This window comes from Miniopterus schreibersii (assembly GCF_964146895.1).
Source record: "Miniopterus schreibersii genome assembly, chromosome: 15".
NCBI classification, from domain to species: Eukaryota; Metazoa; Chordata; class Mammalia; order Chiroptera; family Miniopteridae; genus Miniopterus; species Miniopterus schreibersii.
In genome coordinates this window covers 11,202,328-11,221,259 of record NC_138115.1, presented here as the reverse complement: position 1 = coordinate 11,221,259, position 18,932 = coordinate 11,202,328, and the positions used below count along the sequence as shown (strand labels likewise).

At 45.4% G+C, this 18,932-nt stretch overlaps 1 protein-coding gene across 4 annotated transcripts in view; it reads right to left on the bottom strand.

The window, feature by feature from the left end:
* The window catches only part of FHIT (fragile histidine triad diadenosine triphosphatase), a 1,252,819-nt gene that overhangs the window by 844,715 nt on the left and 389,172 nt on the right, over positions 1-18,932 (bottom strand). The window lies entirely within an intron of this gene.

The window sequence follows — 18,932 nt, the reverse complement described above, 5'->3', positions numbered from 1 at the left end:
GGTCAAATTCACCACATTCTGTTCTAGCAGGCCCAGTTTCCTCTGTAAGGTACTGGCTCGACTGCTGTGAGAGGCTTTTACTATCTTTTGGGCGATACAGAATGAATGGCATTTTTCTCAATCTTATTTTCTTTGATAGATCTAAATGCTCACTCCAGTGATACAGCTGTTCCGAACATTTATCCCTTCTACATGCGTACACACACACACACACCATACCAGACACACACACACCATACAACACACACATACATACACACATACAACACACACATACATACACACATACACACATACCCCATACCAGACATACACACACACCATACCAGACATACACACATACAACACACACACACATACACATACACACACACCATACCAGACACACACACACACCAGACACACACACACACACACACACACACACACACCATACCAGACATACACACATACACATACACATACACCATACCAGACACACACACACCAGACATACACACACATACCATACCAGGCATACACACATACAACACACACACCATACCAAACATACACACATATAACATACATGCACATACACACACCATGCCAAACACTCATACACACACCATACCAGACATACACACATACAACACACATGCACACACACACACCATGCCAGACATACACACATACAACACACACCATACCAAACATACACACATACAACACACACACACAACACATACAGTGACACCTCAAACATGTATAGCACACCCACACACACACCCTACCACACATACATAATACATACCATAAACATTCCACAGCCGCACAACTCCACACACACCCCACACACATACAGAGTTTTAATTGATAAATTCATAAAGCTGACAGTCGCCCACTGATGCAACCTTAGATATGCCCATTTCCCAGGTCTTACCAGCTATAACTTCCTCTTTTCCCTACTCTAAAGCATATCAGATTACAAGAATGCAAGAAAGTAACAATCTTAACCTTAAATCTGCTCTCACTTATAAGAAAAAAAGTAAGTCTGCACCCTCCTTAAGCAGTTCAAATGTTATTAGAGAAAAACCACTGGGATGTACCTCAAAAACTGTCACTGCCCACTCGTGGGATTCAGCATCCAAGTTAGTCTCCTGCCTGGAATGACCTCCCCTCTAATCCCCCCTCCACACATCTTCAACTGCACCAGTCCTAACAGTATCTCAAGATCCATCTACTCTAAAGATGAAAATTTTACACACACCCCTGGTGGACGCAACCAGAGCTCAGGAACCCAAGTTTCCTAAGAGCCAAGGGCGTATTTGCATGATGCGAGCCAGTCTGCAGACACATGCATTCACTGCTGAGCAGCGGGGACAGGGCGGCTGGAGAACACACGCCCCACCCTGCCCCACAGCAGCCGCGTGGGAATGGGGCCCAGGCAGCCAGGTCGTCAGTGCTGTAAGAGAAGCCCAAGATCTGCACTTTATGGGAAATATCCCAATTTTAAAGCCTGACTCAATTAGGAAGATTCAGATGATAACCCTGTGATCTTCATTAGACCTATGGAACCACAATTAGCAACCTCTGGTCCCTACCAAACATAAAAAGCTTAATGATAAATGGCACACATGTTGTAGAGGTGTGGTATGTCTCAGAGAGACATATAAATTTATAGGTTATATGTAACTTGAAAATAAAGCAGGGCTTTATCCAGTTGTCTTCAAATTTACCTTATTTTAAGTTTCAAATATGTGTAAAAGGGGCTTAAAATAGTTATATTTAGAAAATAAGGACTCAGGTCACAAAGTTAAGGAACACAGAGCCTGCCAGTGAGGTCCAGAAGGCGGAGGCTATACCCTTACCAATTTTATTCAGCATGTATCAAGAATGCCAAGTATATAGGTTTGAATGGAACTGAGTTGAACCTTTTAAGGGGCAGACTCCAGACAAGCATTTCATGCATTAGAAATTTAATTTTTCCAGATTGCACATGTAGTACCAATAAATTTCAAAACAGTAAGCCAAGTATCCCATTCTTTCATCAGATTTTAGTTAAAGCTGCCTGCACTTACATAATTTTACTTTGTAATCGTAATAGTTCTAAATTCATCTAACAGAGTCAAGAAAAGTACACAGAGAATGCATTCAAAGCACATTAGTTAAACTTTACTAAAAGGAATAAACAAAAGGGTAAACTTCCACACATCTTGTCTCTGTAGAGAGGGCGCCCTGTGGCTTGGGTTTCTTTTATCAAAAGCATACCCTCACCTTTTTGTCAGATAAACTTATTGGGTTTTCCTTGTGTAATGGGGTGAGTATTGTACAAGGTTCCAATGCCTTTTTTTCCAACTCAAATTGTCCCTTAGAGGCTCGAAGCACTAACAAAGTGCTTCCCTGCATGAAAGCGCCGTCTACATTTGTCTGGCAAATATGTTGCCAACTGAAAAGCTGGATGGGCCTGCAATTTGTCACCAGCACAGTCGAGCTCCAGGCTGCTTCCACCAGAGAGTAAATTCAACATTACAAAGAGAAGTGTGGACAGGAAAGCCTTCTAGCAAGATTCCCAATAACCAGAATATGGACATGAGATCCAAAGGCGAATCAAACATGGACTGGAGAGAAGGCATCGATGCAGCAGCGGCCACGAGAGAAGAGGGAGGATTTGAGCACGTGTTTATATTGAAGGGGCAGTGACAGGCACAGAGAAAAGGAAGGTATCTGTTGTCACCTATAATCCCATAATGACTCTAGGAATTAGGCCACATTACCCTTGTTTCTACAGATGTGGAAACAGGCTCGGAAAGGCTGGGTAACTTGTCCACTGTTTTACTCAGCCAGGTAATGGCTTAACTGGACTTTGGCCAGGTCTCAAGCCTAGTCACTACATAGTGCCACCTTCCAATAAGTCACCTGACAGTCAACTCCATTCAGTGAGCTGAACTGTGAAGCTACAGATTGAGGAGAAGGTATTTCATTTTCTTGCTTAATTTTGTTAAAGATATAATAGAGCAACCATAAAAAAAACAACAATTAGCCAAAGCTGTAGAAAACCAGCCCTGTTGGTAGTAAATGTATTTTATTCAAACATGTATTAAGCACTTATTAATGTATTTGAGATTCTCCCAAATACTAGAGAGATAGAAATGCAAATACATTCAAGATAAGCTCAGAGGTACCCTTCTTTTTTTATTATTGCATAAATGGAAAGATATTTTCATTGAATAGCATGTTTGTTCACTCAGTCACCAAATATTTATTGAGAAACCACCTGAGCCAGAAACTACCCTGGACTCCGAGGACGGCAGAGTGAACAACACAGAGAGGGTCTGAGCCTGGGGGAACCGGCCTTGCCTGTTTAGAGCCAGATGAACAAGGGGGGGAGGGGGAGAGGGAGGAGCCACTGTGGTTCCTGACAGATGCTGTGAAGCGAAGACTGGGCTCTGGTGAGAGAATCAATGGAAGAATCCTTTAGACAGGGGCCAGGGAAGGAGTCGCTGGGGTGATGATGTTTAAATGGTAAGATTTAAAGCATGAAAAGGAATCAGCCATGCAAGGGGCTGAGGAAAGGGTGTTCCAACCAGAGGGTTCTGAGCGGGCAAAGAGCCAGTGAGGACAATGAGCTTAGCTTATTCTGGGAAGCGGTAGCCGGCCCCTGTGAGTGGGTGCAGCAAGCCAGGGTGGGGTGCGTAGTGTGAGCTGAGGGGGAGAGGTGGGCCGGAGCCAGTCAAGCCATCATGGGTGTTCTACACAACTAGAGGGGGGCTGGTTTTTATTCCAAGCTCAGTGGAAAGCTGTAGGATGATTTGGTCTTAATCGAGAGCCCTACATGAACAGAATCTGGAGACCAGGCTGTGGTTCAGGAGATGGCACTTGTATGTTCTGCTGGATGCGTGCCCTGGGCCCCCCAGCTTTGCCCTCCACCCTTTCCCACACTGCTGTCTACCTCAGAGGTCAGCTTAGACAGAGCAACTAAGGCTTCCCTTGCCTCTGACTTCCAATGGGAAGCCCCTGCTGAGTTTAGAGGAAGAGAGGAGAGAGAAGTTGAGATATTTATTCCCTCAGCTCCCTGCCCCCCCTCAGACCTTATCAGAGACTGCCTGTGTCCCTCAGCCCAAGGCTGCTGGACCTGTCGGAAGGCCTCTCCTCCAGCCTTCCCTCCCCTCCCTTTCAGCCTTGGGTGGTACCAAAAAAGGCACTGCACTCAGGGCCTTGTGTTTTTTAAATGATACCTTTATTAAATTCCAGTCAAATTACCCAGTTTGTGTATGCTATCTGTTTCCTGCTTGGTTCCTTGGTGATACAGTGAGAGGCAAGATTTGATCTTGAAAAGCTGAGTTTCTGTGACCCTTGACTAACATTCAGTTCCGCTAATCTGCATGTTTGTGACATGAGGGTCACAAACACAAGAGGATGAACTAGAATCACATACATCTTGACCCCTTTAGAAGAACCAACACCATAAGCTGGCCAGAAACACAAAATACCAAAATCATAGGTGTGTGGGATAAGAAAACAAAATAAGAATTCATGGTCACCAATATTTGATTTTGGGCCAGTTACTAAGAGCTCTTGCGTAAATATTTAGATTTATATTCCTCATTCAAGTTTTCACTTATTTAATCAGTGTTTATTGGGTGCCCCCTACCTGTAAGACACTATTTTAGGCCCTAGGAGAGTCAGAAAGTAAACAAACCAACAGCACCTTTTGTGCCTCATAGAACACAGTTAAGGAGGCTGGAGGGTGGGAGATCTACCTAGTAGATGAGAGAGAGGGGCCTTCTTAAATGGTAACATTTGGGCAAAGACCTAAAGGAAGGGATGAAGCAAGTAATGATGACATCCAGGGGAAGCATGGCCTAGGAGAGAAAACTACTAGAGGCAGAGGTAGGGATTGCTGGACACCTCTGAGCAACAGCAAAGGGCCAGTGTGGCGGGAGCAGAGGAGATAAGGGCAGTTGGGAGCCTGTGCAGTCAGGGGGACGAGGGGGACAAGGCCACTCACTAGCCCCTTGTAGAACTTTGGCTTCTATTTTGAGACAAGAAGCTATTAGGGTTTTGAGAAGAGTACTGGCAGCAACTGACTTAGTTTTAAGAGGATCATTCTAGCTGCTGTGGTGCAAATACGGTGGCAAAGACAGAAAGAGAGAAAACAGTCAGGCAAAAGTCTAGGGCAGAGATGCTGATGGCTAGAGCAGGGCGCTAGAATATGTGTTTGATAAACCTTTTGGATATCCAAGTGGAGATACACAGGCACTGGATGTACAATCAAAGTCTGGAGTTGAAAGAAGAGTTCTTATTACCAGGGGAAGTGAGGTTCTTGGGGTGCCACCGGAATAAGAATTTCTGGAAGCCCTCATGGAAGGATGAGGTATTGTAGAAAGCTTTATTTTTGAGGAGTTAAACCCCTGAGTTTCCAAGGTCCCCTTCCGCTTAGTCCAGTTGTAGAAGAAGTGTAGCTGGGGCTTTAGTAGAACTAAAATCAGAGCCAGTATCCAGTTTCCTCTCCATATTGGAGCCAGGTCCAGTCCAGCAGCAGGCTACCTTAGTTTGCTTTCCTCACTGCAGTCCATCAGTTTATTGCATATGGGGTCTACATGACCACATGGCTATAGAGGGAATAGGGGCAGGAGCACAGTCAAAGGAATCGAGAGCCAAGAGAGCCAGGAGCCAAGAGAGAGAGCTCCTTTGTCTAGGGGGTTATGTATTCCCAAGTTTTCATGGGCTTGCATTGGCCCTGCCCCTTCCAGCCAATCATGGTTCCCCAGGCTAGATTGGCAGGTAAGTACCTTCCCTATGTCACCCCAACTTTACTATGCATGCACTCATCTTCCCCTTTGTCCAGGCCCTTCCCCCAGTAATCTGCAGGAGATGGGCCAGTGCTTCTCAGGGGAGTGTGAAGTTGCAGCTTCCTGATGAAGCTGCCTGAATGACATACCTATAATGCCTGGCCTCTCTTTTGCTCCTTTCCTATTATTAATACCTACCTAACTACAACGGTATCAGTCTGAGCTGGAGAAAGAAATTTGGAAATCATCAGTATGCACCCATGAGCCTGCACGAGGCCACCTAGAGAGTGAAGAGGGGGAGAAGAGACAAGTTCTAAGGATGGAACCCTGAGGCATTGTAAGGTGACAGGTCAGAAAGAAGAGGGGAAGCCAGCAAAGGAGACTGAAAGGAGTGGCCAGCAGGGTAAGAGGAAAAGCCAGAAGAGTGTGGTGATCCCAAAGCCAACGGAAAAAAGTCTTTCAGGAAGAAGGAAGTGATCCATTTGTCATGTATTGTTGATGAATTAAGTGAGAAGAGAACAATGGATTTGGCAAAGAAGGGGCCTCTGGCGACTCAGTGTTTTAAGAAGTAGTAGAGGTGAAAGTCTGATGGAGAAAACATGTATAGGAAAACCCTTGTGACGTTCTTTGTTGATGATGGGGAGCAGAAAAATGTTTGGTAGCCAGAAGGCATTAAGCACGTTTTCTTTTTAAATTAAATTTGGAGATATTATAGCATCTTTGAATGCTGCTGGGAATTATCTAGTAGGGAGAAGCCCCAGATGATGCAGGAGAGAGCAGGTAATGGCAGGAGCAAGAGGGTGGGCCCCGGGGCCCATGAAGGCCGGGACAGTTCGTCCTCTGCAACAGAGCACATGGTCCACTCGCAGAAAGGCTGGAGAGAGCGCGTGGAGGTTTCCTGACTGAGCTTGCTCAGGAAAACAGGAAACAAGGTTGTCCACAGAGCAGGACATTGGAGCCATTGGAGGTCTGAGGAGAGAAGAGAGCGTGAAAGTCATCCAGGGTCATCGGGGAGAGGAGGGGTACATAGAGGATTATGCTGGGCTCTAAACTGCCTTTGATGTGAATCCATAAATCCCATTGATATTAATAGAAAACATCAATATTAACCTAGGTGGGGAGAAAAGTAAGAAGCCGTGTGAGGACATGGCGATGAGAAGCTGAGAGGGATTCCAGATGTCTTGGTGGTGGTGTTCTCCTGAAGTTCCCACCAAGGTGCTCATTCTCGCCTGGGTAAGGAGACCCTGCAGGGAAGTCCTGTGACTGAAACTGCAGTGAACCAAAGGAGATGTGGAGTCCCCACTTCCCCCAAAAGATGTAAGCAATTCCACTAACACAACACTCAAATATATGGAAATGATCTTTAAGTTCCTTCTCAATCAGCCCTTCATGTTCTGAGAATGTGAAAAATAAACCTGAAATTCTACTTTTAAAAGCGTTCTTGCCCGGCTGGTGTAGCTCAGTGGTTGAGTATTGACCTTTGAACCAAGAGTTCAATGGTTCCATTCCCAGTCAGGGTACATGCCTGGGTTGTGGGCTCAATTCCCTAGTGGGAAGCGTGCAGGAGACAGCCAATGGATGTTGACATTTCTCTCTCACCAGTGTTTCTATCTCTCTATCCCTCTCCCCCTAAAATCAATTTTTAAAAAAACCTTTTTTGTTACTGGTATGTAAAAAAGCCCAGCTCCTAGATGCAACAACAACCGAGACAGACTAATGACCCCGACATTAGATTTTAAATGTCCTGCATGCAAACCCACTTCCCCCCGTTCTTCTGTAATGCAATAACCAGGGAGAATTAGAATTGCAAAATGCCCAAAGCCCTACGTGGAAATTATACAACAAAGTAGCTTCACAGTGATATTGAGAAAGGAATATGAAATGGAGACAAGATAACACAGAGAGACAGAAGCTAATGTTATATATGTGTAAGCGAGTGTGTGTGCACCTGTGTGTGCGCGCCTGTGTGCCTGCTGGAGACCGCAAGATAAAAATTGTTTATTTCTTTACTTTGCTCCCCGTGAGCAAAACTTAAAATATAGACACTGGTTTGGTCACATTTCAATAATGTGACATATGGTTCTTATTTTAATTCCAAATGATTTTTACTAAATGGTTTTTGAAATATTTACTTGTAAATAAATACAAAGGAGACCTTCTGAATATCCGATTTAAAAAATAACAAACTCAAGCAATTCAATTATCATGATGGATTTTCCAATACTCTCTGATACTATTTTCTTCCAATTGTTATTTCTTACATTAATAGGTACCACAAAAGTCCAATGCTACAGATGTTTCTCTCTGGGCTTCAGTTAAACACTTGGACTGTGACAATGAAAGAGAGATGGTCTGTTTCCTGCCCTAAAGCCAGAACATATTAAATAATGCAAACAAGTTTTGAAAAAACGTTTGGCCCACAGGATATATCAGCTGCACAGACGTTTGCTAATGCCTGCCCCATCCCCTCAGCCCCATCCTTTCTGTGTCCCTCCCATCCACCTAATGAAAGAAAGAGATGTTTCTCTGCTCGGCCCAGGAGGAGATAGAAAACAAAAGCCAATATCTAACAATGTCTCCTTACTTTTCCACTGCCTCCCATCAAATCTAAGGTAATTTCACACAGATCCTAGGCTCACGTATTCAAAGAGAACTCAGTGATTAATTCAGAAGCAGTGCAACCGAGGGTAGACACTCCACCTGTGTATGGTGGGCAGGTTGCTGTGGTGTAGAGAGGAGATTATGTGGCATTGAAATACCTGGTGTGGACGGTACCACCACTTCCCTGCTCAATGTGTCTATTCTCCCCTACTTGTCAGTCACAGAGCCCTGGTTTTTATTTTCACTTTTGGAGTGGTCTAGATAAAAACACTGAGCATCCAGAATCCCTTACATCTAGGAGTGATCAAAATGCTATTAGTTGACCATAGATCAACAAGGAATTGCCAGGTGGGGCTTCCAGGGAAGCTTGTTGAAAAGGGAAGACTCAAATAAAGTTTATTAGTTTTGCCTTTTGCCCATTGCCCTTACCTCTTCCTCCTGCCTGTAATGGCCAAAGATGGAGCAGCCAGTGTGTGAGCACGGGGACAAAAGTCTCATGGTTACAAACTGGCAGCTCCAACTCTGCATAACCGAACAGAAGGACAGAGGGAGCTGGTTCTGCTGGCCCCCTGAATGTGTTGAAGAATCATGGGGAAAACAAACCCCTCTTTGGCCAAGCCACCTGTGTCACCTTGGCTTGGCTATGGTACCCAGACAGTTGATCAAATATGTCTAGATGTTGCTGTGCAGGTATTTTTTTTAGGTGAGATTAACCTTTGAATCAGTAAACTTTGAATAAAGAGCAATACCCTCCACAATGTGGGCGGACCTCATTCAATCAGTTGAAGGCCTTAAGGCTGACCTCCCCTGAAGAAGAGGGAATTCTGCCAGCAGACTGCCTTCAAACTTGAGCTGGAATGTCAACACCTTCCTGGGTCTCCAGCCTGCCAGCCTACCCTGAAGATTTTCGACCTGCCAGCCTCCACAATCATGTCAGCCAATTCCTTAAAATCAATCTCCCTCTCTCTCTGTGTGTGTGTGTGTGTGTGTGTGTGTGTGTGTGATATAGATATGAGAACTATCTCCCCTATGGGTTCTGTTTCTCTGGAGATCCGTGACTGACACCGCTGTGCCTGGGTGTTGGTTCATTGCCGCTGACGGCAATCGCCTCTGACAGTCTGAGATCTGCCACTTCATGGGCTGTGTAAGTGTGTGCATGCCTTTGTGAGCCTCTGCCTGCAGACCTGCAGAATGAAATGTGAGGAGTCCCGACTCTGCCAGCTGGATGTGAGAGCTGCATGAGGCAACATGTGTGAAAGTGCTGTGTAAGTTACCAAGGGCGATGGAAATGTTAGGAGGCATTGCCCTGACAGGCTCACTGTGCTAGAGCACAAACATAATTATTCTTCATTTATGGCTGAAAAAAACAGACCTTTACATCCGATCATTAAAAAGTCGTTATCATATAGGTCAATTATATCTCAATGATCGGGGAGGGGGAGTCATTATAGAACATTTGGAAGTCCAGAGAAGCGCAAGGAAGAAAACACTCAGCTGCCCCACACCATAGCTATTGCCTTCTACTAACATCTAGAACTTACCGAGTTCTTATCATGTTCCAGGCAGTGTGGGAAGTACTTTCATGCATTTTCTCTACCCTATGGAGGTAAGTACTATTTTGGTGCCCATTTTGTGGATAACAAAACTAAGGATTGAAGTGAGTAAACAACTTGTCCCAGGACCCACAGCTAGGAAGTGGCAAAACAAGATTCAGCCCCAGGTCTGAATGATGCCCAAGTCCCAGGCTTAACCACCAAGCCACGCAATGAGCTGTGCCTTTAACAGTGCATTTGCTAATACAGCTTGGAATGTGATCGGGTAACCTTTAGGTGAGTAAAACCAGTAAATGCATTTTGCTCAGCATATAAACAAATCAAGATTCTGGTATTACAGGATTGCTTACTGTCTTGCCCAGAACAGTATTTTAATTTGAAACGAGACAGAAGACTCTTCCATATTAGCTACTCCTGCTAACACTGCCTTTTACTTCAGATAAAGCTATTCCCTCTTTTGGGCACCCGGACGGTTATCTGTAGAAGCCTAGGTTTGTCCATTTCAAACTACCCTCACATCCAGGATCTCACTTTATTTTCCCTATAGCCCCAAGTCAAGAAGGGCAGGTGTTATTAGCTCCATTTTCCAGGTGAAAGAACTGACCCCTGGAGAGGTTAAGTAAGTCATCCAAGGCCACACAGCAAATTAGTGGTACAAACAGGACTGGAAGGCCTGTCTGCCAGCATCCAGCCCAGTGCATTTTCCATTATGCTGTGCTCCCCCCACCTGTCACTTCCACCATCCTGAGGGGCTGGGAGTTGACAGGGCATGCAAGCAATCCCTCAGGGTAAAACTGTCCTGCCGGGGTAGGAAAATGCCCGCGCTTGCGTGCACACACACGCTGCATACACTATAATTGCATCTGACAAAATGGTTTTATAACAGTCCAGTCAAGGATGCAGAAACTCCCAGACTGCTTTTCAGAAACAGAGCCCAGGGGGTCAATTTCATCCTGAAATAAGATTTCCTCGGTTGTGGGCGGGTGGGTGGGTGGGTTAGTGGACGGTCGGCATTAACAGGAACAGTGGACTGCAGGGTAAAAGCTCTTTGAACTTTCGTTGCCATTAAGTAGCAACGGTGCAGCCCAGACCAGAAAGAGGCGCGCCCAAGACCGCACGGGGAGACGAGTTCCACGTGAACCCCTCTGAGGCTTCCTATTCTGAATCGCAGCGCATTCAACACGGCTCTTTGAGAATAAAATGCATGTTTTTACTCATTCTATACAGTATTTGTAAAATGTCAGGAGCGAGGGAGTACTGATTAAGAAACAGATAAATAAATCCCAGGATGAGCTTCTGGTCATCCTCAGTCTTGCCTGATACGAAAGCAAGCACAGACGGGGTGACACGCTGCATGGTCAGCTTGGCTTCCAGGCCAGGGCTTTCGGGGAGAACATTTGCTTTTCGTAAGCCAGGCAGGCAGTCTGCCTCGGGGGAACTGGCCGCCGCGCAGCAGAAGGTAACTTCTCTCAACTGGTTAGAGGAATGGACATCAGAAGGCAAAGGAGGAAATGCAAGATGTGAAGCTCACAAGATTTAGAGACAAAAGACAGGCACTGGGGTGGCAGTTCCTAGGAGACAGAAACAGGCAGACTTCTAAACAGGCTGTCAAACCAGAGCCCCGACCTCCCACCGGGGAGGAGCGGCACAAAAAGCTGCGCCGCCTCGGATGATGTTACCTTGAAAATCACCAGAAAAGCTCACGGGTCTTTTGTTTCCTGCTACATTAGCAAAGGGATTTAGACACCAGGAGGCTGGTCACCTTCTCAAAAAGGAATTTGCCACAGACTCACGGATGTTCAAAATGTGGGCCGACTTTCCATTTATTTATTTTTAATATGTTTTTATTGATTTCAGAGGAAGGGAGGAGGAGAGAGAGAGAGAGAAACATCAACGATGACAGTCACTCATCGGCTGCCTCCTGCACGCCCCCTGCTGGGGATCGAGCCTACAACCCCGGCATGTGCCCTGACCAGGAATCGAACCGTGACCTCCTGGTTCATAGGCCAACGCTCAACCACTGAGCCACGCTGGCCAGGCCCAGCTTTCCTTTTAAACAAAAATCATATCAGTGTGTAAAACTAAAAGGCAAATTTCATCTAAAATGACTAAGCCCAACAATTTTGGCTGGGGAGTGAGGATGTTAGGACAGGCTGAGGGAAAAGCCAGGAGGAACAAAGTGAATTAAACATATTTTCACTAATAATCCTGGGACCCACGTGATCCAGACATGGTAACACATCACAGAGAGGGAAATACAATCCAGGACGCAGAAAATTCTTCACATTTTCACTGAGAGACCTGACAAAATGTAAAACGAAGGAGTCCATTCTTACTGCATAGAAACCACCATAAAGTGATTCTGTTCTCACTGCCGCCTTTCTCGGGATTCTTTACGCGGTCTGCAGCTGGCTCAGGAACACGCTCCCTCCTGGCCCTTACCCTGCTTGCTCTCTTCATCTCTCAGCCCTTTATTGTGTACTTCAACATGACCTCTCATTTCTTTCATTTTCTCGCACTTTCTTTGGTTTTGAGGAGACCTGGGAGTTTGCCAAGGGAGGACAGGTCTTCCTGTGCAGAAGCTAGGGAAACGGTGAAGACCATGAACATCGCACATTAACAACCTCGTCCTGCAACGTGAAGACCATGAACATCGCACATTAACAACCTCGTCCTGCACCGCATTATCCCATTTTGTCCCTTAGAACCCCGTTACTCTAATGAACTCGAAAGTAGCACTTTAACAGGGGGGTCTTTTCAAATGCTCAACAAGGAACTCAAGGTCTCAATCATGCAAATGATTCAAGTGTGAGACCAGATCACCAAAGGTAACAGCAGGAACTAGGGTTGAAAAGAGACCTTTCCCTCGCATCATTCTGACCAAAACAGTAAATGTTACCATAGGCCAGGCACCGGGCTAGGCGGTAGGAACACGGGTGTATGAGTCAAAATCCTTGTCCTCAAAGAGGCCGCGGTCTAATGCAGGGTTTCTCAATCTGCAGGCCTTACAACATAAGTGTCCCTTGTATAGCGGGTTCCACAGCCCAAATACTTTAGGAAATGTGGCATACTCAATATCTTTTAAGATATTTTCATACCCACCCTAACCATAAATTAAAGAAACTCCATCATTTCCCAAATGTAATTCATCACTGACCCATTTGCCTTACAAAATACATATGTTGAGATGAACTTACAAATGTTAACATAGATTCTTCCCTTAAGTTAAACAAATAGATAAATAATTAAAAATTTTAAGATAAAATAAGAATAATGAAAATGTTTCATATAAAGTATATTATATTTCAACCAAAAAGGTAAGTGAATCGAAATGTTGTCCAAACTGAGTGCTTCTGTCTGCTCACTGCAATGAGGAAGGGAGCAATGAGAAAAACTAGTCTAGTGCGGGTACCTATTAGGCTTGTGCTGGCAGTGGGAGCGGAGTTCAGCTTTTAGAGAGAATAGGAGAAACTGCAGTAAAATCAAATCCTTGGGATCCATAGGGATTACAGTCAGGAAAATTCTCTGGCACCCAGCAAGGGGACAGTGACAGGTCTTTTACCAGCCAGCTGCACTGCCCATTCTCCAGCCAGAACCGTCTGTCAGCCAGCTCCACAGCCAGTTCTCCAGCCAGAACCATCCCCATCAGCCAGCTCCATGCCCAGTTCCCCAGCCAGAACCGTCCCCATCAGCCAGCTCCACAGCCCGTTCTCCAGCCAGAACCGTCCCCATCAGCCAGCTCCATGCCCAGTTCTCCAGCCAGAACTGTCCCCATCAGCCAGCTCCACAGCCCGTTCTCCAGCCAGAACTGTCCCCATCAGCCAGCTCCATGCCCAGTTCTCCAGCCAGAACTGTCCCCATCAGCCAGCTCCATGCCCAGTTCTCCAGCCAGAACTGTCCCCATCAGCCAGCTCCATGCCCAGTTCTCCAGCCAGAACCGTCCCCATCAGCCAGCTCCACAGCCCGTTCTCCAGCCAGAACCGTCCCCATCAGCCAGCTCCATGCCCAGTTCTCCAGCCAGAACTGTCCCCATCAGCCAGCTCCACAGCCCGTTCTCCAGCTAGAACCGTCCCCATCAGCCAGCTCCACAGCCCGTTCTCCAGCCAGAACCGTCCCCATCAGCCAGCTCCATGCCCAGTTCCCCAGCCAGAACCGTCCCCATCAGCCAGCTCCATGCCCAGTTCTCCAGCCAGAACTGTCCCCATCAGCCAGCTCCACAGCCCGTTCTCCAGCCAGAACTGTCCCCATCAGCCAGCTCCATGCCCAGTTCCCCTGCCAGAACTGTCCCCATCAGCCAGCTCCATGCCCAGTTCTCCAGCCAGAACTGTCCCCATCAGCCAGCTCCATGCCCAGTTCTCCAGCCAGAACTGTCCCCATCAGCCAGCTCCACAGCCCGTTCTCCAGCCAGAACTGTCCCCATCAGCCAGCTCCATGCCCAGTTCCCCTGCCAGAACTGTCCCCATCAGCCAGCTCCATGCCCAGTTCCCCTGCCAGAACCGTCCCCATCAGCCAGCTCCATGCCCAGTTCTCCAGCCAGAACTGTCCCCATCAGCCAGCTCCACAGCCCGTTCTCCAGCCAGAACTGTCCCCATCAGCCAGCTCCACGCCCAGTTCCCCTGCCAGAACCGTCCCCAGATGCAGCATCAATGGCTGCTTCCTCGCTGGGCCAGGTCTGCAGTATGGTTTTGGGCACTGTTCCTGGAAGCTTAGTCTCAAGCCTGTGTCTCTGGGATTCCCAATGATGTTTTGAAATGTCTCACATCCTTCAGTAAACGCCTCTTCTATTTAACCTAGCCAGAGCATTCCGATGTTTGTAACTAACACCCGACCATATTTCCCGTCTCCCACTCCCACTATCCAGGCAAATAATTGCTTTATTACTTACAACCCAACATTTCCCTCTCAGAAGACTCGAATCTGGCAGTGTTCTCTGTGGAATCTCTACTGCCCCCCTTACTTCCAAGCCATAAGTAATCAAAAAGACAGACTCCCTGTCCTAGAATCCCACCTGCACTCCTTCAACTCAATCTTTCTTCTTAGCCTAAGGCTGTCCTGTTTATTGAATGAAATATACTTTTCTGTCAGTCAACATGGCAGCATCTTTGGCTAAGCCAAAGCCTAGCTCTTCATTTACCTTTTGAGTTGTGTGCCCCTGGAAACACAGGTGTTTTGAACCCAGTATTTATCTAGCTATCCCATTTTTCAACAATTATGTTGTCTGCTTTTTTTGTTACACTTTGCATTGCTCTTCCAAAGTGTTAAGAAATCTGTCACTAATTTCAAAACAGGAGTAGAATGGTCTGTGTGTTAAAGTAGGCGGATGCCAGGAATTATGTCATTTTCCAGGGCTGTGGGTGATTGCACAACTCTGGCAAATTGTAGGGGCATTCATGGCACACTCCCCGCAAGAGGAGGTTCTCAGTGGCTTCTCAGGCTTCTGGTTTTAGAGCACAGGGTCAAGCTAGGCCACTGAAGGCGGCTGCTTAGAAACTGCTAGAGGAGCTCGGCCGGTGTGGTTCAGTGCTTGAGCGTTGACCTAGGATCCGGGAGATTGCAGTTCAATTCCCGGTCAGGGCACATGCTCAGGTTGCAGGCGTGACCCCCCAGTCGAGGGTGTGCAGGAGGCAGCTGATCATTGACAATTCTCTCATCATTGATGTCTCTCCCTCTGTCCCTTCCTCTCAGAAATCAATAAAGATATAAAAAATATATATATTAAATAAAAATTGCTAGAGGAAATACTTAAATAGTCATTTTATCAGGAAAGGAAAAGCCCATTTCTTGATGCAGTAATTAAAGATTTAGATCCAGTGTGTGAGTTCCCATAGAATCCTACTTAGCCCCCTTCTCTATGTCAAAGCAAACTTAGTCTCACATCACTGGTGCTTCTCATTTATCTTAATGCTAAGTATTTATTTCTTATGCAAAATCGTTCATTTTTACCAGCCTGGAACTTAAAAAACAAATCACATTCGCTTCTTCAAGAATTTTCATTAAGCCAAGGTGTCATCAAGCTGAAAATCTGCAGACACATTTTGGCTTTCTTCTGCAGAAAACTCAGAGGAGCCCAATCCGGCAACAGCAGATTAACACAGGCACTGCTGACAAATTCTTAGCAGTGTTGGGAAAAGAAAAGCATATGTGGTATTAACAATTTACAAAGATTTCTAAGTTGAACCAGTAAGTTTGTCTAGGCTGTCCCATGACTGTCTATGACCTAGAAGCTGCATTCTAAAAAAAATTTAAAAAATTTGCAATTGGTTTTGTCCCCATGATGTGTACACAGGGCTGGGCTAGTAATCTGGTACTTGGAAGCATGCAGGGTATCACTGAGATAAAAACTAAACATGAAGACGAGAGACTACGTGGATTGCTCACACCTCATCTGTATTTATTTATTTAGGCACTCTAGAGTCATATCAAAATGTAAGTAGGAAAAGTCACAACAGAACAAAATTATCAAGTAATCTATGGAGTGTCATAAGAAAATAATGAGAGAATTTCAAGGAAAAAAGTCAAACTGTAATCAAATATTTCAGGCAAAAAGATAGACATTAACAGTTATGATCTGCATGGCAACAGTCAAATCAAAGAAATGTCAAAACAGCCAAAACCCAACAATTAACCGAAGGTCAAAACCTAGAATAGCTATTTATTAGTGTGTGCGCTACTCTCTAGCTCTGTGTCCAATGAAGCCAAAACATCTCCTTAGACTTAAACCCCCGATCATATGGGTGTCTAATACCTTTCAATACAATTTTCTTGATTGCTAAGGAAACACTCCTTGCTCATTCCATTAGTCTTTATAATCACTGTATTAAATCATCTCCCTGGTGTTTTACCCCGGCTACCATTTGTGTGCCATTAAAGCGTTTCTGTTTTCCTTGAGTCTCAGCCCTTAGATGTCAGTGGCAGTTTGGTAATTATTCTTTTTTCTCATAAGTTAAACCATTGCAGCATCTTGCAAATGACCTGGCTACTACTTTAAGACTCAGCTGTAACTTGAGCTTGCTACCAAGCTCTCTAATTAAGCCACAATATCATTGCTCCTCTAGTTTACAAGATAATTATCTAATTCCCTTTTGTTAAACTATTTGGCCTATGGCCTTCCAGTTTATTCACTTGGCAACGAGGTGATGGCTTCCCAGATTAAAGCTACGGTGGAATTGTGATGTTCTAGGTTTAATTAATGCTAAACAATGTCAGCCCCAATTTCTGGCTTAATACCACCTCCTTTCACATGGCTGTTCCCTCATTTTGGCTTCAGGAACCTTCCTGATTAGTATTTAAAGGTGTTGCTGAACTCAGTCCTCCTGTTAAACTAAAACATTCCTACTGGAATGCGGCTGTTCAGTTTTAAGACTAAAATTTTCAGTCTGGGTGTGCAGGCACATATTTAGTGCATGAGCTTAAGAAAGATAGGACAATGGTAAAATTATCTTCATGGTGACATCATATTGATAGCACAAAATGTATTTTATAAAACTCTTTCACAGACCTTATTTCACAGGATCCTTAAGAGGACTCAGCGAGCTGAGCAGAGGAGATATTACTATGTCTGTTTTATTGACCACTGGCTTCCAAGCTGTGCCAATGCATCCCAGCCCACGGCACTGTTTAAACCAGCACAGCTCCTTTTGTATCAGTCTGTTGATTTTAACCATCTAAATAAGACCATCATTTAAACAAAGGGTACTCGAGCTTTTAAATAAGGGAAGTTTGCACGGAAGTGAGATAACAGAAGTCAAACTTTAGTGAATAATTAAAAAGAAAACATGAACCACCACCACCCAGGTTTCCTACCTCCAAGGACCAACATTTGTTTCCAACACACTCATATTTCATGACAGGAAGAATGCATTTGTGAGCCCATTTTCATCAGTTTAATACATTTTTAAATAGTCTTGCTGGTTGCCAAACTTAGGCTCTCGGCAAGCTAGATATCTCTTGGAACCAACTCTTAAGTCATTTCTTAAGCAGTGAGCTCACCCGATGCTATGGCAGCCGCTGCACTGCACCAAGAACCCAAAGGCACACAAAGAACTGGGAGGCGTTTCTGCCCCGGTCAAGAAGCACGGCAGTGGGACATCCACGAAGGAATGAAACACCCTGAGAAAATCTTTAAAAGTTGTATATCAAGTCCTGAGGAAAGAGACTAGTAAGGAGGTTGATACGAAAAGATGAGAAAGGAAAGGGGGAGAGTGAATCACAGTAAGGGGCCCAGCCTCCCGGCTCTTCATGTGCAAAGCGCACATGCTGTTCCGAGTCCTCCCTACCATGCAGCCCGTGGTCAGAACCCACAGGGCCAAACACCCAATGGCTCGAGAGAGCCCTAACCCTTCCACAAATACAGCGCCAGGAAAGGGCGCTGCTCCGCTGGATGACGGAAGGTGGAAGGTGGTAACGGTAGTCAGCCACTTGTATAATTTTGTCCACAAATCGTTTTATAATATTTGTTATAATACTTTTTATACTATTTTTAAGGTATTGTTATCATGTTTAAAAGTTGGCAATACTCAGAATAAACCCAATCCCAAAAAGTAGTCCCAAAGTTGAAGGACTTGTTCCAAGGAAAACCTTAGGAGTCTCGGCAGAGGGGATCCATCGCTGGTTTCGCACTCAATCCCAGGAAAAGTGAAGCTTAATCACTGAAAATAAGTTGAGTGGAAACCCATTGTGTGTCACGCTCTATTCCAGGGGTGGGGAACGTCCGGCCCGCAAAATCATTTGGTCTGGCCCTACTAAAGCCTCACCAAAGAGAAGCAGTTCCAACCACCGCATTAGGGGTGAGTTAATTAAATGTTTGACCAAATATAGCAGGAAGAAATGTAGTATACGATGCTTAAGCACAGGGAGGGTTCAAACCCTAGCTCTGCTACTTACCAATAAGTGACCTCAAATAAGTTATTCCATATCCCTGAGTCCCAGTTACTGTGTCTATAAAATGGGCACAATAGTGGAAGCCACCTCATAGGGACATTGTGCAGATAAAACCTGGCATGGA